We start from the raw sequence: 20,463 nt of genomic DNA, 5'->3' as shown, positions 1-20,463 counted from the left end.
GTTTTGGATGAATGTTCGCCGTCGCCGCCGCCCTGTCCCCCACAGTAAATATACTGTATCACTGTCAAAAGATGTTTATATAACATGTACAATGCTTTGCAGCCTTGTCGCTATCGTGGAATAGTGTTAAGAAGACGTTACGTAAACAAGACATGACTTATTCTCGTGACAATTTTGACATAGTGGTTGTTCTTCAATTTCTTGTTTTTTTCCTGTGTACCAGTGGAATAGCATCATTTTTCAAAATGTGTTTATACCGTACTTCCAAGCCAAATGCTTCTTCTAAAGGTGTTCCTTCGGAGCAATCGCCAGGAAAATGATCAGTGCAAAGACCAGAACTCGAGGTGGGCCTATGTCTCTCGTTCTGTGCACTTGCTTTGTCCATTGTTGTCTAAAACCTTCCTCTTTTGGAAAAGAACACAAACTCACAGTATCACTTGGAAATTATGAACATCCAGCAGCAACGCAACATTTTGGCATGACTACTATGTTGATGAAAAATATACTTAAAGTTGACGATCTACCTCTAGAAACGTTTGTTTACTTTACTTTAGTTGAGTGGTGTTACCCCGATGACGTCACTTCCGGAAATGAGGCTGAGCTGTGATCTAGTTCGCTTTCAAAAATTGAACAATGTAGAACATAATTATAAACAACATATAACATATTTAAGCAAAGTTGATGAATCATGTCAGGGACCCTTTAACTACGGAAATATTCCATTTTTAAATAACAAATAATACTTCGCGGAAATTTACTTATCGCTGTCGGGTGTGGACCAATGAACCGCGATAAACAAGGGACAGCTGTATTGTTACTGTTATCATTATCGCTAAGCAGCGTAAAACAACAACTGCAACACAACTACCGACTAGTTACACAGCATTAAAACATGCACACAGTGACTTCCTGTTGAGTGCAAAGTAAGCTTAGAACTTTAAAAAATGGCAAATCAGGATTTGTGCATGTATGAAAGCTTCATTATCATTGCAGTCAAAACATACAACAGAATTACTGCAGCTGCTCTGTTATACTCAAGAATACAGAAGAATCAAAACTAGACCTGTCACGAAAATCGGTAAATCAATTAATCGAACGATTAAAAAAAAAAATTGATAATTTTTGCCGACCTTTTAAACAGAATGAACAAGGTGAGAGCATGAACACCGCCGAAAGTAGCGCATTTGTTCGAAAGCGGTGACGAGGAAGAAGGGGAATACGACCAACTTGTATGCACACCTCAAACGCAGGTGGAAAGGAGCCTTCGTCCCGAGAGTCAGTCAGTGTCGATTGCTACATTGCAAAAGAAATGCAACATTTCGGGAAATGTTAGAAATGTTTGACAGACAGTACGGAATGCCTGGGAGAACATACATGTACATGTCACAAACAGCAATTCCTGACTTGTATAACTGAGTGAAAGAAAACATGTTGAAGGACATCAGAAACACATGTGGTCCAGCCCCCTTCAATACACTACATAACTGCGTGTGTGTGTGTGGTTTTTATTGGAGTGTTTTTTTTCCTTAACAAAGACAGAGTCCATTTTATTTTCATTGAGTTTTTTTTGTCTTTTTTTGTTTTAAAAGCTCTTAACATCCCAATTACAATTTTAAATACCCTTGAGAAATTAAAGTTTATTGCTTTTGATACGATGTACTATCATTACTTTGCCATATAATTCATGAAAAAATGTTCTCAAAATGTTGTCAATAATATCGATGATCAACAATAATTTGTAGGACAATTATCGTCCAGCAAAGTTTGTTACTGTGACAGGCCTAATCAAAACACAGATATCCACAAGTGGAGGACAACAAACTGCAGTTGGTTCAAAAATCCTTTATTATCATCCATTCTCCTCAGATCTCTTGCCAAAGTAAATGTGCAAGCAATGGCTAGTTTCGGTTTTGGTTTGTGTTGGGAGTAACAGCATTAAAAATAACAGTGTTACTAACACATAGACTGTTTTCCAGTAACGGGTAATCTATTTAATGACTATTTCAAATGTTCCAATGCCGTTACTGCCACAAAATGTGGTGCGTTATTATGCACTAATATCTAAATTTTATCCGCTCTAAGGCTTGCTCATAGAGATGTACCGTGAAACTCTGGCTCATGTCTTCTTGGTAGGCCTTGGTAACGCTTAATGTAAATACACTGTATGTACAGTAGATATAGATTGACTATCCTTTCACCGTATATAAAATAACATAGCACAATGGAACCCATCTCAGTTGACGCCCCTTGGACTAGCTGACTCATGTCGACATAAGCAGTTGTTGACATAACCCAATGATGTCGAGGTAGTACCTGCGTCACGAAGAAACTCTGCTCAAATAGCCCCAATCATTTGTGATGCGTTTGTGCTGTTTTGTAGATCAATAGATACTTTATTCATCTCCAAAAGAAATTCACATTTCCAGCAGCTCTGCAAAAATGTCATAAAAAACAAACTCGTGCAATTAAAATGGTTACTTTTCATTTGAGTTATTACATATTATTTTATCGGTCAATCAAAAGTTCACTCAACCCCCAATTTTCTCCAAATGAAACAAAAATAGGCACAATTGCTTGTGCTACATGGTTTTGTAATAATAATAAATTATTTTTAGCTTTGTGCTTTACAAATGTTCGCAACCTGGTCGAATCTTTCAACAGCGTTTTTAAGTGAACGATGCGAACCAATTCGCAAATATAAAAACATAAGATATAAGAATGAGCCGTTCTTGTAAGCAACCCGGAAATCAGTTATCTTTCACTTAAAAGAGCTGTTCAAAAGAATCAACTCGTTGGCGAACCTCACATCCCTAAGCCACACAAGAGAACTCGATCCCAAGCGGTCGGTCGAGTTAAAACTGTCACTAATTCATTGTCATTGGGTTATGTCGACATAGGTCAGCCAGTCCATGGAGTGTTGACTTAAACGGGTTCCATTTATTTATGATGGAAGGTTAATCAATCTACAGTACGTCTACAGACTATCCACATGAAAGTATTTTGTGTCTAAAAAATAAGACGAGCCAAAGATTCAGGTTATTTAAGAGTGCTCATGGACATATGATTCACGATGATTTTTGTCTGTCTGCAGAACAATAGGCGTAAATGACAGGGTTGCATCAGGAAGGGCATCCGGCATAAAAAACAAACAAATCACTAGGGATGCGCCGATCAATCGGCCAGCAATCAAAAACGGACGATTTCCATGTGATCGTCATAAGCCGATAAATGCCTTTCAACGCCGATCAACTCTGGCTCGTACTGTTGCGGCAAGCAGCCAGTAGCCAACCTCTCCCGCCCACTTTCCTTCACACTGCGCAGCCGTACCAAACCAAAACAATCATGTCTGCCCGGTGGGCCTTACCTGTCGTTTGTGAGTGTGATATAAATTTTGCACCCTGCAAAATATGCCACGAAAAATATCTCGCCGGATTAGCACATTAAAAAGCTTTAATTGAATATAACATTTGAAGAACAAACACTTGACGGAGCATGGTGAGTTTGAGGCTCACGATGTGATCTTCAGTCAAACGGCAGCTAATGGAGCCAAATCTCAGGACACTTGCCCATATGTGCGTGACAGTCAGAAGTGTATAGCAAATAACCAAAAAAATATTTGAATTCATAAGACTAAAGAAGGCGTCTGATCGTCGGTTCGCTTCACCAGTGATATACAGTATGTTCTCTTGAAAAAGTACATTTTAAAAATTGACGCTTAATCAATGTGATCGGTATCAGCCGATTTCACTCATGGATGATCGGCATCGGAATCAGCAGCATAAAACCATGATCGGAACATCCGCACTAATAACGCAATTGCTGTGGTGACCCCTGACGGGAAAAGCGTCCTGTATAGACTACTGACTGTATCACCCACACCCTCTCTGCAAATGTCCACTGTGTGGCAAAACTGACTCACCGATGCGGAAATACGCAGATGGTTGGGACTTACCTAACGTAAAACTACATTTCATTCTGACAGCTCTCTAAACTCAGGAATGGTATGCCTGATAAATCTTCCCAAATAATTAATCCCCAGCATGTCAAGTTGTCTTCAAACAGCATGCTAAATCTTACAAAAGGAAGGAATGTGAATGAGCGTTATGATCATTAGCAAAAGGTGTGACCAGTGTTGTCAGCCATTATTCGTCATAGTGCGCTTCATTTTGAAGATTTTTGGCACTTGATGCGGCAGAGGACAGCCTACTTGTCAACACGTCTTTTTAATTCCAAAAAACACCTGCTTTGATTCACATGCACAAGATCCTTGCTGAAAATGCACTAATATGGTATAAGTAAACACATCATTGGATCATTATGAAGGGTCTAATCCCCCCATATTCAAAATAATATCAATATGAGGCAAAAACTGCCTTCTCACTGGGCTTGCTAAACACGACGTAAAACAGCTGCAGTATAACCAGAAAGCTGCTGCTCGAGTCCCGAAGCAGGAAAAGAACATCTCTGACATGCAAGAGCCGCATGAGCCATCTCGGAACCTCAGGGAATGGTCTCCTGCCGAGAGTCGGTACTAAACACAGTGAGGCTGCGTCTGCTGCGTCTGCTGCGCTGCGTCTTAAAACTTTTGCTCAGCTGATGAACAGCCTGTTTCACTTTAATGCTTGTTTGCAGCAGCATTTTGAAGCTCTACTTAGAACCTCAAGATCCAACAAGTGCAAAAAGATAATTCTTGCAATTTTTCAACTGGTCTTAAAATTTTGATCAGGAGTGAATATACTTGAATTACAACACGCAAACAGTGTTAATTATGTAGACGTAACATGGAAAAACGCCTTCTCTGGCCGTCTATCCATCAGCACTAAGGGCTAAGGGCTACACCATGTTTTTGAAGTGTTTTTGATGTTTTTGAATCCCAACATTTTGTTAGTGTTCTGGTAAAACATGCATATTGAGTTTGTTTTGGTTAAAATAAGATATGAAGATAAATGTCACAAAAATGAGTAGCTCTCGGCCATTTTCATTTTGAAAAAGTAGCTCACAAGAAAAAACGTTGGAAATTATCGTCTTACATTATCATTCATCAGTGGTGAGCACCTCCCTCCTTACCTACATACATTTTATACTAAGTGTGTATGGATTGTGTTGCGAGTGAACATGGCAGGAGAGTTTGGAGTGGGGTGTCGAACTTGCAGATATTCGCTATGTGGTCCGCAACGGAACCCCTGCAAAAAGCGTAGATCTACTATATATGTATATGCCCTCTAGCTGTAAACAATGTCTTCTCAACACAATTTCTAAAAGGTGAATATGTTACATGAAGGCCAATTAAAACACCTTATTTATCATCATTAGGGCCATCCATTGTTCTGTTTCTTTCAAACCGCATGGTTACAATCAGGGTGGCTATTGTCAAGGTGTGGTACATTCAATGACTAATTACACAGTCTTATGATTCATTAGCTGACTGCTGGGGTGACGCCTGAGAAAAGACACAATAACCTCAGTTGCAGAGGAACGGTACAAACTGAAGGAGATCCAACAGAACTGGTAGCTTGAGGGGACGCAGCAGAAAATACAAGACCGTGTCCGTTTTGAACTATTAAATAAAAAGGACAAGGTTTGTTTTCCTGTTTCCTTTCAAAGTAAAGGTAACAGTGAAGAGGGGATGTTTTGTCTCTGAAGCTCCAACATTCAGGTCAGTTGGTAAGAGAGGAGGAAGGCTCTCAAGAAACAGCAATCACCGCAATGGCCCACTTTTATCTGAGCCGGTGAGCTAGAGTAAAGGAGTAATGCAACACGGCGAACCTGCCATTGTTTATTCTCTCTTAAGAAATGTCAATCTGTTCGCTCTCAGGTGTGCTGCTCTTCCTCTTGTTTTTGTTGTTTTCTCCCCCGTACGCTCTCCATTTTCCCCTGTCGATTGCAGCGAGATCAAAGCTCCGCTGCTGGAAGAATCTGAATATTTCAGGTGTGGAGGGTGAGGGGGGGCACATTTCGCACCACCTGCGTAGCGCTCAGAGTGGTCCCTCCTCTCGCTCAGTTATAGTGTCCCTTGGGCCCGGCGACATGAAACCGAGGCCACCTGTCTGAGACGGAGGGAACGCTACTTTACCCTCCTCTTCTCTCTATGGTGCTTTCATTTTACGGCATTTGAACCAAAAATAAAAGGAATCTAAATAGAGCGGTGAGAGTGGGAATAAAACTAGTGCTGACAACAAGAAGCTTGGCGCTTTGAGTGCTGTCACAAAGGCTCCAAGATCTGTACCAGTGCAGCAGAATGGGAGCAGACACTTAAAAGGGCAGTTTATACATGAATTGTTTTAGAAACCGCCCCGTTATGCAGCACAGTAGCTCTTGCATACTAAGATAAGCGAATGTGAGCCTTGGTCAAGTGAATGTGTCAACTACAAATGCTCAATTATTTACAGAGATCCAATATACCAATATTATAATATTATATTGTCCAGCACTTCATTACCAATGTTGATAACAATTGATAGATATCGATTACATCTGGTGTAATTAATGAACACATTATGGTTATTTTACTGTAATGTCACAAATAAACACTGCTTGTGCAAAATATGACAAATACTGTAAATGTAAGAAAAATTTTCTCAACATAAGTCAGGAAAACATCATGATCAATTAAAGGAAGATGTTTTACTTCCCCATCGCATAACCAGCGCTTTCATTGCGGTATTTTCTGTGTGAAGGCCTTAAATGTATTGTTCCGTCTATGGACTCTTGACGGCTATATGATGTGACGCCGTTCTTTTGTCATGCTGAGCTTGCACATCAGCTGACATCTTATTAAGACGGTCAGTTACACATATTTACAATCCAAAGGCCAAACATGTAAATAATTCCAGACCGCGGACATAGTGAGCTAGCAAGCTTGTTGCCGTGTGTTGAGCACGTCATCACTTCCTCGCCGATATCATCACCAGCTGAAAAAAATTACAAGAACCAATATTTCATTTTTATGCCAGTATAATATCGGTACACATCCCCAGTCATAACCAGTGCTGAGAGTAACAGCAGTAACCGTTTTCCAGTAATTAATTACTGTTTGAAACGTTACAATGCCATGAATTACAGGGGTGAAATGTGGTGCGTGGTGCAATGATATCTACCGGGTCGCTCAGAAGTGTGACGTTTGCGAAGGACTCAAGTGCTTTGAACAGCTCTTTTAAATGAACGATGAGAACTGATTCACAGATACAGTAATCCTCGTTTACTGCGGTTAATTGGTTCCAGACAAGATCGTGATAAGTGAATTTCCCCGAACTAGGATTCCTTATTCATAAATAGAATATTTTTGTAGATAGAGCATTAAAAAAAACCCAACTGTTTATGATCTTCTAAATACGGTTTTTAACATTATTTGAGCCCTCTAGACATGAAATAACACCTCTGTAATCAACTTTAAACTCCCATTACTCAATATAGTATATATAATCAGACATAAGTAAGACTTGTGCTTGTGTGTGTTGCAGTAAATTTGTTCCGGACGTGTGGACAGGAAGTGACATCGGGGATTCAGAATTGAATTTTACAGTTATGGAAAGAAGGATTAGGCCATCCTTGTTTCTTCAGTTTCTGATTCATTTTAATGCCTGATAAAACTAAAGGTACATTTGTTTGGACAAATATAACAATGACAACAAAAATAGCTCATAAGAGTTCATTTTTTTGGCAGTATAATGCTATAGCTATTCATGTAAGAACGGAAGTGATTTTGGTTATCAAGAAAACCATGGAATTTGCTAGATATCAGCTCTTAAATCAAATTCTTATGAGCTTTATTATTAAGAATATCATTAAGAACTGAACAAGAAAAGCGCACTATGAACCTACAATCCTCCCTCATATACTTTGTGATTGCATCACACTCCCATCAGGGTTCAACAGCTGCTGCAGTCCAAGCAGAAGCTAAAGTAATTTTACACTTCATCAAACTTACTTAAGATTTGTCAGATCAAAACGTGATCCCTGCATCAGACTTCAAAACATGTGGTATCAGCTTCTATTGCGGAAATGCACTACCTTCCGTTTTTAGCACTCTAAGAATCATGGTAGTTCTTTTAGCCATAAGTTAGCCGCATCGTTGTTTGAAAACAGTAGCGGCTAATAGTCAGGAAATTGCGGTATTTCGCTTTGTTTTTTGTGTGTAAAACTATAATTATTCTCAATAAAATGTATTTTTTGTTAATACTTTCGGGTGTCTGGAACGGATCAATTGTATTTACATTATTTCCTGTGGGAAAAATAATTAGTCATTAATTCGATCAGACAAAAAACTCAAAATACAAAAACAGAGGTTCCACTACATAACATATACAGTAAGAACAAGCCATTCTTATATGCAACTGGGAATCATTTCTCATCGTTCACTTAAGAGAGCCATTCAAATGACTCGACTCGTTCGCGAACATCACATCTCTAAGCCACACAAGAGAACTTGATGCAACAATGGCGAGCCAGAGCGGTCTGTGGAGTTAAAAGTGTTTTCAGCATGGTAGTACAGGCACTACTTCAACGTCATCACTGTAAAAGGTAAGAACATCCATGTGAACTGTATAAAGCATACAAGCGCAAAATGCTTTTTCGTCATAACATTGTACACAGTGCGGTATAGGTTTGTGAAATGATTGTCACCTTTTCTGACGCAAGAAACAATAAGTTCCCCAATGTACAGGGTGTGTTGCATGCTGGTGAAGTGGGTGCGGTAGCTGATGCACGTTCCACACTACCGGTTCATAGCCTTGTCTCTCAAAAGGGCCGTTAAGTCTTTACAGCAAATTCCTTACATTCATCTGTGTCAGGGCACTCGGCGCACATTAGGCGTTTACACGAGAGGAAACAAAATCTATTTGATGCTACACTGCCCACGCGTCCACAAACCTCCTCCCCCTTCTGGAGATTCAGTGTTCAACTTTAATTTCATATTCTGAACAGGCAGGCGGGTGGAGGGACTGGACTCCGTCTTACTGTAAATCAGCATTTAAACACTCGGCTAAATGTAATCTTGGAAGAGTCAACAAGCAGCATCGCATTACGCTGCTCAAGATATTTGTTTTGATTCACTCTGGAATGTGCAATTGATTTTTGTGCTTTTCCCTAATGATCTATGCAAACCGTGAACCAGAACGTCACACTTCATCTTTGCATCCCCAACTGCTGCTGTTCCCCATCTTTTAATATCAGCAGTCCTTATGAGAACAAGTGGAGGTTAATCTGGAGCGGGTCATAGCCAGGCGGCTCATTGGAAATGTCAGCGGGGACATGCAGGCATTTCTTAATACTACACTAAACCAACAAAGCTGACTGCAGCAAGATGGATGACTGACTAGGAGGTGTCCTCCCCCCGCCTCTCGCAAACATCACCCACCTACCCCGCAGCAGCAAACCGCATCAATCAATCGATTTATCGCCATAAATCAGGCCAGCCTTTGATTGTATCAGCAAGTCGCACGATCAATCAATTAGTCGAGACCTAGCAGCCCAATTTGCCTAAAGAAAGATGAATGCTCCCCCACATCATCCATTTGGTTGTCCCTTTACCCATCAAACAGGGTCGTTGTTGACTCCCACGCCCAACACGTATCCTCTTATTGATTTCTGCAGATTAAACTTGCAAAGGAATCAAAGGACACTTAACTGACTGGGAATAATTCTGCCATCGCCATTTATACTGTAGTGGAGTACGTCCTGTGCTCTACTTTGATAGTGTTGCTTCATAATCAACAGAACAAGCACAAACATTAAGATCCAAAATACGGAGCTGTTCTGAGTCAGCAAGCACAATGAGACTGCAGCATGGATAATACTTCATATCCAGTCTAACAAACTGTGGAGTCACATGGGACAAATAACAGATTATTAGGAGCCAACCCCAGCCAGGTTTCCATGACAGGACAAGGGGGACAAAACAAGGAAACAGCTGGGTGAACAAACAGTAAAAAGCATATGTAAGATTGCAAATTTGTTTGATGTTCCATCCCAGCTGTGAATTCCAATCTACGCTGTGACACCGGCTTCCTCGGTCCAATGCCTCCCATCTGTAACTCGGGTGTCAGGATGTCTCCCAGGACAAGCTTGGAAACTGCGGGGACAACAAAACCCGTCAGGAGCAAGTAGAGCACAACAGAGTGGGGCTGCCAGAGCCTCTGCATGTTTCTACCCCAGCGGCAGGTTGGAGTGTGGCAGACTGCATCCAAGCCATGCATCGGGATGAACACACAGAGCTTCCAAGGGACGTCTCCAGTGAGATTAGAGACCTGCTTCTGCTTCAAAACCTTGCTGTATTACAGCCTGCCACTGCACATGCAAAATGCAAACATTATTCTCTACAGCAGAGGATGATGATTAACAAGCTAAAGCACGATTCCCACTGAAAGTATACATAATAATAATATCCTCAGTGGGGGGGGTCTGTCTGACTGTGATTCTGACCCTCTGTCAAAGGGCACAGCGGCTCCTGCTGCTAATTTGGGGATAACTGGCATATGGCAGATTTTTATTGGCCCATGAGGTAGTTATACTTGAGCCCTATGAAGTCTGCCTGGCAACAAGCGGCTGAGCAAAAGTGTGACATGACCAGGAAAAAGAGATCTACATTGCCGTGTCTGTTAGCTAATACAGTGGAACCTGTTTAAGTTGACGCCCCTCGAACTGGCTGACTATGTCGACATAGGTGGTTGTCAACATAACCAAAACTAGCCTTTGCTTGCACGTGTACTTGTGACTTTCACCAGAAACATAAGGAGATGGATAATAAAGAATTTTTGAACCATCGCCAGTTTAACACAACTTTCCTCAATTTTTGCATATTTGTATTTAGGTTCTTCTGATAACAATACTTATAACAATACTACAGCACGTCAACAGAAACTGACCCATTTTCGTTGTCGACTAGATAAACTAGCCATTTTCTGCACATTTACTTGTGACTTTTGCCAGAGACATGGAAGAACACAAAGAATGAGAGATAATAAAGGATTTTTCAACCTACAGCAGTTTGTTGACATTGTTTTCCTCCGTTTGTGCACGCATTTGTGAAAAACATCCGCTGCCCAAGAAGAAGCGACCTTTGGTTCTACTCCGCTGCGCTGGGGTAAGTGGCAGTTTCCTTACTGTTGCCCCTTTCTTTTTTTAATTGATTTCGACATAACCACAAATCTGCATGGGAGTAATAATGATAAAGTTACAATAGTTACAATACTACAACACTCGTCAACATAAACTGACACATTTTTCATCAAATTGATCCCTTTGCCTCTCTAATTTTATGTTGACAAAAGCCGTCGGCCATGTGTGTTGACATCAACGTAAGTGGGCACTTTTTTTTTCTTTTAAGCGGGAACTTAAATGCAATACATCTTCTCCCACGATGCACATATAAGACTACTTCACAGTATTTTTCGTTTTTTTTTCCACCTCATATTATAATAATAATGTACATATTTGCTCTGAAAGTCCTGCAGGCTCGTACTAGCGGATGGTGGCTCTGTATTCATTTTGCAGTGCACCACTAACTTCTCTCTTCTTCTCAGCGACATACTTCGTGACAACTGGACCCACAGCGACACAAATAACTTTGGTCTTGTCGAGAGAGGCATCTGTCAGGGCTGGGAAGTAATATCCTTTTCTTTGCCCATTTCTGCTAAATATTTTTTCCCGCTTCTGGCTTCACATCAGCTGCCACGCCATTGCCTTTCCTCAGCGACGGTGTGGGCCGAGGGGACCTGTCACCACGCAATACGTACCCGAAATGCAATCGGTTCAACTGGGTTGTACGCATGTGCAGAACGCGTTCACATCCGGTCGGCCTAGTTTTCCGCAGTCACATGTTAGGCATGTGTAATCTACGCCATCCGTCGATCTATTTTACAGCAGCAAACAATATACACCCCCCCCACTCCCAAAAACGTTATTAAGAAAGATGGAAAATTGAGAAATTACAACATGAGTGATGATATGTAAGATATGTTTGGATGGATGGCATTTCTCCATTTACAAAAAAACCTCTTGCTGAATCCTCTAGATTAGTCCATCAGTGCAATGTGCTTATGGTTGTTTACATTGAAATATCACTGCATTTTATGTGTTTTAATCTGTTTATTTATGTGTTATACGTAACCGGATATGACGTTTATGTCTGCGCTACGTGCATTGCTTAAGTTTTTACATAGCTCAGTCTTGGTGGATGTCATAAGACGATAGTAACATCCGCATGCTAACGAAGTCTTTTAACAAGAGTGACTCTTAAAGTAACCTCCCAACATATTACATATAGGAAGTATGGTTATTGACCATTCATGTTCATACATTTAAAAATAATAACTACTACAGCACATGACGTCGCAGAAGCACAGTCTGAAAAATTTGCTAAAGGAGGAAGTGACATAGTTCTCTGCACCAATTGCGTTCCAGGCAAATGTTGTGGTATTGCGTAGTGACGGGGTCAAACAGGATGTGCGCACGTTAATCGCGCGTCAAGAAAAATAGTGCTGTGAAAGGAAACGTCTGTTAAAGCGTTACAGCCCTAATCTCTTCTTTTCCTTTTGGCTTTTCCCTTCAGGGGTCGCCAGCAAATCAATATATACAGTATATACGTATATTCAACTGAAAATTTAAATGAGGCTAAAAAATACCATACACAGTTGAAAATCTATTTAATCTAACACGAGTTTCTTTAATAGTAGCAGAACATTTGAATCACACGCTTTGAGTGTATTTTATGGTATTTCCGAGCATACTTAAATGCAATTGTACTTCCGCATTACGAGTTACAAAGTGAGTATATATCCACTTATTGTTTTTCTTTGTACAGTCATCCCTCGTTTATCGTGGTTAACTGGTTCCAGACCAGGCTGCGTTAAGTGAATTTCCGCAACGTAGGATTCAATAATAATAAATGGAATATTTTTGTAGTTAAAACATAGAAAACTTGTTTCTGACTTTTTAAATGCATTGTGTTTATTATTATTAGAGCCTTGCAGAGATGAAATAACACCCCTATAGCCACCTTTTTACTCTTATTCTTTGTCTTAGTCACACTATTATTCTTCGTTTAAAACACATTGCTCACCTGTAATAATGCACAGGCTATGGGATCACTGCAGGGACACAGGACACATCTGCCGCTAGCATAGCAAGCTACCGAGCTAACTACTTAGCCCCCATATTTACCACTTTACCACTTCCACATGGAATGGGAGGAGAAATGGAAGGAGAACTATGTCATGTTAGACATGCCATTGAAGACTACATGCAGTGTGAAGGTAATCTAATCTAATATTATTGACACCTAGTGGCCAGAATACTACATGTAACTTCTTTTTCAACATTTTTGACTAATATTAGTCCACTGTCAACCACGGAACAGCTGTACTTTATCAATTAATAAAAATAAAAAAACATGAGAGAGTGAGGGACTGATGTTCGAACAGCAATGTAGCCATGGGCGACTGTATTTCTGTTTTAGGCCACACATACACGCATAATAAAGACGGTATTATGATGTTCAGAGTGTCCATGAATGCATCTCGCGGCCGTCTAGTGACAATGAGGAAGTGTCATTCCGATGGACTAGAAGGACTTGGTGGACAAGTTGGAGATACATCCAGTATATGGTGTTGGAACTGCACTGCTATTTATGTGCCTAGGTCAGAATGAAGTCATAAAAGAGTGCTTTTATTACTATTAAGTTTATTTTCTTTACATTTTTTATACTTTTATTTAAGTCAAACCAAGCAAATGTATTTGTTCTTTTAAAATGGCCTGTCATCGGTCATAATACACATAATTTGATGTCCAAAGTGCATTTTAGAAGGATTTATTAAGGCATTTTATCAGCGAAATGAGGAAGAACATGATAAATGCATGTGTACAAATAATGCATAAATACAAACTTAAATATCAAAAATACCACAAAATCAGATATTTCTCATAAACATACAATGAACATATACCAAGGAGGAAGATGACTAAAATATTGTTCAAATTTACTTATGTCAGACATCAGTTGTATATTACATATGTTAATGTCATTTTTGATTTGCTGTCTGCGACCCACCCAGAATGCATCCACGACCCACCAGTTAAGAACCACTGAGATATAACATTGCCATTTTAAGAAGCATTAGTTTGCATTTTTTTCCTTTTCAAAGCACATTGAACAGTTTAAGAACGGTAGTTTACTTGTCTGGCAAAGGGAAAGCAAGGGAAATTTGGAGTATAGAAGAGAAAGCACTCCCAACTCACACAATTGTACTATGGAGGTATCCATTAGTCATCTCAGAAACATTTTTCCTTTAAGAGTGGGCTGAATATGAGCAATGATAAATGTGTTGCCCAGGATGCAATTTGTATGTAAAATAACAGAAGATTACAGAATATGTTTTGGTTTGTTGCCATCTCAGTAGAAAATGCATTCCTACAAAAGGGAATAAGACCTGAGCCTCATGAAATCACTTAGCCCATAGCTATGTCCCTTGCTAGTCTCATGCGCTTGAACCTCACCCCTTTGCAGTCGAGACACAGAGAGCAACAGCAGACATCCAATCAGATACATGTCTGCATGAAGGCCCGCAAACCGACCGCAGTGTTTAACTGGCTGCCGAGCATCAACACGTTCATCTCAAGCTCGCGCCCCCTCATCAGCTTCAGTCGGTGCACCCAGTTTCAATCCAGTGCCCCTCAAAAAGACACACAAAGTGCATTCCCCTTCCCCCCTATTCATAGCACAAAGATTGAACACAGCCTCCTCACACAAGACATTCCCACCACGGAGCGTGTAATACAACTCATTACTGGGCTTGGAGGGTGCAGAGGGCTGTGATGGGGGAGACAAGTACAACAGGCGCAGCATCACAGGGGGGCTACACAAACATCTCCATCATTCCTTCCAACCAACACAGCTTATAAACTCACCTAAAAACTAAAGCAAAGCAATTGATTTTTAGAGGCGCTCTTCTTTTTGTTCCTTTTTAGTGGATTTGAAGAGAAAACAAGACACATTTACACATTGGAAAATGAATCTTGCAGAATATTACTGCTTATATTAGGGTTTCCTATACATTCATTTAATTGTGGCAGCCTTTTCGCCCTCCCTCATGAACACATTATAATGGGACTGGGGATTTAGCTTGTCCTTACAACTCTGTACAGTAGACGGCATTGTAACGCTGCTTCTTAATACACCTCATACGCACCTTATCGCTATATTCAGCGAGTATTCAGACCCCTCTAAATTCTGTATTTCAAAAAAGCGACTAGCGACAAATCTAGCAACTTTTTCTGGTCTTATTGGACAATTTTGACGACTGTATCATGGGAGCACGTATCGCTTTCATGTTACACTCTTGGCTGCTGTGCCCCCACTGAGTCCCCCCCCATAGGAGTCTCAGTCTTGCTTGTGACATAAAAAATTGTAAAAAAGCGACAGATGAAAGTTAATTTGTATTTCTAATTTTTTTTTTTCCTTTTCGTGTTGTGGTTCACTTTTTGTCTCCCAAAATGTCCATAAAAATAACTAAAAAATTAGACAGCATCATCATGCACCCCCCCATAGGCGGCTCCATCTTGCTTGTGTCAGTATATAAAAAAAAAAAACACACACACACAAAAAGAAGTAAAAATACAAAAAGATGCAACAGAAGAAAGTTCATTTGTATTTCTAAACAGACTTGTTTTGTTTCAGCCAATTATGCAAATTAGACAATGACATCACCATGCCACCACCACAAGTAGATTGCAACGCTGTGGGAACCACTGTACAGTCAAACCACACTTTTTGTACACCAAAATTTCTGTATGCTTTGGTTTTCGTTGTCTGGATCAGGACAGTTTTTGCCTTTTTTTAAAATCATTTGTGAGATCAATACTGATAGAGGTACAGATACTAGGCCTGGGGTAAATAATCGATTCTTAGATGCATCGCGATGCGGACATTGATGATTATTAATCTATTCATAAATGTCAATAATAAATGCTGGAACACAAAAAAAAAAAAAAAAAAAAAGGCGGAAAGCGGAAGTGGCGCAAGGACAGATGGGCACCACACACGGAAGGCGACAAACAACTGCGATTGGCAAACAACTGCAATTGGCGAAAACTCATCACCAACGCATAGCAAACCCTGCACATGGGTGGCGACAAGCGGCTGTGACCAGCTACACTGATGAGTAACGCGTTCACATCCAGAGTGAATTGTATGAGTCTCCCATGGTTTTGATTGGCTGTCACATGTGGAGGAAAAATCGATCGATGTTCATCAAGTACTCTTGCTCGTACTGGATCTTGCTCGTTGATTGTATCTGAGCCACAAAAAAATCTGATCAGGATCATAGGCCAAAAATGCTGATCAAGACATCCCTAGTTTTCGTCCACAATTTTTGCCAAAATTTTACCTCAATTTTCATACACTGTCTCAGTTTTGGTACAAGATCGCAAGTAACAAACTAGTCTGTTTGCCCTGTACTGTATTGTTGTGAGAAATCTAGTGCCCAAATCACTGTCCATGCATTTTTTTATTGATTGCGGCTGCTAATTAACCCACCATGGGCGTCAAACAATAACAAAAAAACTCTCCAAACCAGAACCAAAAATGTTCTCAGTAGGACTCAGTAATGAGTAGCTCCACCGTTCTTGTTAATCACTTCAAAAATTGGTTTGGGCATGCTTGATGCGAGTGTTTCCAAGAGGCTAGTGGGAACATTGCAAGTGATGAAGATGGCTTCACGAAGGGCATCAACTGTCTGGAACTGATGGCCATTTTTATAAATTTCCCTTGCCATCCATCCCCAAATGTTCTCTATGGGATTTAAATGAGGGGAACTTGCAGGATGGTCCAAAAGAGTGACGTTATTCTCCCAGAAGAAGTCCTTGGTCAAGCGAGCATTGTGAACTGCAGCGTTGTCCTGCTGACAAACCCGACAAGGGCCCTCAGTCATGAGGGATGCCCGCTGCAACATCTGCATGTAATCCACCGTTTGACGGCCCTGCACCACCTGAAGCTCCAGTGTTCCATTGAATGAAAAAGCACCCCAGATCATGATGGACCCCCCTCCACTGTGCCGGGTAGAAAACATCTCAGGTGGGCTCTCCTTGTCATGCCAGTAACGGTGGAAGCCATCTGGACCGTCAAAGAAAAAATTTTTCTCAAAACTTTTTTCCACCTTTCAATGTCCCATGTTTGATGCTCCCTGGCAAAGTCTAAACAGGTAGTTTTTTGGAATTGAAGGCGACGAGGTCTTTCAATTCCTTTTTTGTTTTTTAAACCCTTTTCCCGTCTGATGGTCTGCAGTCGGCACCAGTAAGGGTCTTAATTTGGGTGGAAGACCGCCCTGTGTCTTGATGGACAATAATGTGATCGGATCCTACGGCTCAGTGCAGGTGTGATTTTTTGGGGTCTACCACTTGACTTTTTTGTTCCATAATGCTCAGGATCTTTAAAAAAAATGTAGAATGACTGTCTTACTGCACCCAACCTCAGCAGCAATGGCACGCTGCAAGAGGCGCTGCTTATGCAGCTCGACAATCCAACCACATTCAAAAAGAGAAAGCTTCTTAGCTTTAGCCAACAGGAGGGCATGACAGTGTGAATGCCTGACAGAAAATGAAAATTTTGAGCAGATTTTGGCTTTTATAGTCTGTGGTCTTAAACTTTCGATCAGGTGATAAACAACCAATTCAGTTTTAGGTTTTTTTTGTTTAAATTCCAAGTTCCAAATGTTTTTGTCTCACTCCCCCTTCTTGGTTTTGCATATTGTAGCTCTACTTAAAACCTCATTAAGCTCCAAATGTGCAAAATGCAAATTCTAGCAATTTTTCAACTGGTCTTAAGATTTTGATCAGGAGTGTGCATGATGGTTAACAATCAGCAGCTATTTCACGTCTGCACTGATAGTATTCTTGCTGCTCTCCAAAAACTGCAGTTACCCCACAAGCAAACTGTGCCTAATCACTGAGGGTAGGAGGGGTGGATGACTGTATCTGGGTCAGTCACATTGATCTCAGTGTCTGACCTGTGCTGCAATGCTCTGGGGTCAGATTTTTATGTGTGAGTTCTGTTTGGTGCTGAGGGGGGGGAAAAAAGAAGGTGTGGGGGTCTGTGTTTATACGGTAGGGGAGGAAATAGGACAGCAAATCAGCTAACCTGCCACTGCATGTGGCCTTATGAACCTTCCTTAACCTCACGGCAATCGTGTGACCTGAGGCAAATCATTTCACACATTAAAAAGACATGAACTTCAGAGTACTGGAGTTTCCAGCACGCAATCATGGGGGCCACAGGTGCACGGACAATTTCCACACATCCAAAAGAATTCCTTTTTTCCCCTCTAACAGGGATTACATAGGGACCCATTTTTGTTCGTGTTAATGTCAACAACTACAAATGACCACATTGTATCCCACCGGCATCCTTCAGTTGTTGCTGAATGATACTGCATGAAAAACATAGGTACTATAATCGTTAGGAAAGCTTTTTTTTTTTTGCTATCCACTAATTGCTACCGAAAAATATACAACCCTTTTTTCCAACAAGAGAGGACAAATACGATCTTAGGGAAAAAATTACATGTAAAATATTTGTATGCTTGCACAACACTAAAACAGCATATACACTCAGCTCACGAGACAAGATGGTACACAATATTGGGTTCATGAGAACGAGACAATATTTTAAGATTACTTTTAAGAAAACTACAATGACAAAATATAGGACTGGACAAACAGAGTTTTTTTTATTTAACTCAGTCACAAAACAACGCAGGTACAGTAAACAAAAAATTCCATCCATCTTCTATGCCGCATATCCTCACTAGGGTCGCGGTATGCTGGAGCCTATACCAGCTGACTGTGGGCGAGGGGCGGGCTACACCCTGGACTGTTCGCCAGCCAATTGCAGGGCACATACAGACCAACTATCATTCACTCTCACATTCATACCTATGGACAATTTAGAGTCTCCAATTAACCTAACATGCATGTTTTTGGAATGTGGGAGGAAACCGGAGTACGCGGAGAAAACCCACACACGCACGTGGAGAACATGCAAACTCCACACAGAGATGTCCAAAAGGAGATTCAAACCCAGATCTCCTGACTGTGTGGCCAACATGCAAACCACTACAACACAGTGCAGCCAAAATTAAAAATTATAAAAGTTCAAATAATGACGGCAGTTGTAGCTGCTAATACTAATCATTTATGTTGATGTGTAGTTATCAGTGGTGAGCCGTGCATTTGGTACCTGGGCCTTCAGTTGGGACTTGACCAGGCAGAATTGAGAAGTTTTCTTGGCAGACACTGTGAGAGCCAGTATTACTGAAAAAAATAATGATAACAATAATATATGTTGTCATATGTTGCCATTTACCTTGACTGGGATTCCAACCACAGTCCCCTGTGCCAAGTGCCAAAGTCATTACCCACTACACCAATCAGCCACTTATAGAACTTCTACATACACATATACATACAGCAAGTGGCAGATATTATATGTCCTTATTGGCTGAAGTGCAGCATTAATAGATCCAGCTTGTAGTTGAACAATGGCACTTCACTGCTTTTGTCTTATCTACTTGTCCTTGTCTATTTACGTCAGGGCTGTGAGGCCAAATTGACCCTTTATCTTCCAATACATTGTCACCGATATCCCTGATTTTCATTTCTGCTACTAATTTGGAGCATTCATAACTAACTTCCACCAGTGATTGCCGGTGCTTGTCAAAGTTGGCACTCAGTCAAATGCAATGAGTATGAATAGAACCACTTTGTAATTGAGGCTGCATACAAGTTCTAACATCTACATGTTTTGGTCAGACAAATCTTTCATCAAATGTAGAATTAGTACACCTTCTGCTTGGACATTAACATGGCGGCAGCTGTTCAACTCCGCTGGAAAAAAAAACACCCACATGTCACTCACTGACGCTGGGAACACCGTGGTAGGTTGTACTGCAAGGTTTATAGTGTGCGTAAAGCACTTTATGTGCAGTTCCAATCCTGTCTGGCGCAATGCCACTTCCATAGTACTCTATTATAATTCATAGTAGTAGTAACATGGTTCGCAGTCTGATTGGTGTCTGGCGTCCCTGTTCTCGTGAGACAGCTTTTCTCCAAAAGTGAAATATCGTAACATTAATTTTGCAAAATCTCATGACACCCCAGTATGTGTAATTAATACATAACAGATGAGTAACAAACAATATACAATCGCAATTCAACATTCACCACCCTGCAAATAAAAAAAAATAAAATATATTTTTTTTATTTTTATCATCTTTTTTTAAACATCTTTAAACCTAAGTTGATAAAAATTTATAAATATGAGATAATACACGTAAAATGCACATTATATATGTAGCAATTTTAAAAAAGCGCACTTTTTGTAGATGTTTGTGTCTGTGTTCATTGATAATGTTTTTTCATCAAGCTCGCTCCCAGTTTTTCAAAAATATATGAATGAATAAATCATGTTGTTTCATG

The 20,463-nt window shown here is 40.4% G+C and overlaps 1 protein-coding gene across 5 annotated transcripts in view; it reads right to left on the bottom strand.

Moving 5' to 3' along the window:
- The window catches only part of cux2b (cut-like homeobox 2b), a 177,639-nt gene that overhangs the window by 117,502 nt on the left and 39,674 nt on the right, over positions 1 to 20,463 (bottom strand). The window contains exon 2 of one of the 5 annotated variants that reach the window (XM_054773970.1): positions 19,226 to 19,299. The exons of 3 other annotated variants lie outside the window; for them this stretch is intronic. The gene's annotated coding sequence lies outside the window, so the exon portion shown is untranslated. Of the gene's footprint in view, positions 1 to 1,239; positions 10,070 to 19,225; positions 19,300 to 20,463 lie in introns of all 5 variants that reach the window. One more of the 5 variants, XM_054773968.1, reaches the window with a different exon arrangement.

Source organism: Dunckerocampus dactyliophorus, chromosome 4 (assembly GCF_027744805.1).
Source record: "Dunckerocampus dactyliophorus isolate RoL2022-P2 chromosome 4, RoL_Ddac_1.1, whole genome shotgun sequence".
NCBI lineage: Eukaryota > Metazoa > Chordata > Actinopteri > Syngnathiformes > Syngnathidae > Dunckerocampus > Dunckerocampus dactyliophorus.
This window is presented reverse-complemented; position numbering and strand designations above follow the sequence as displayed.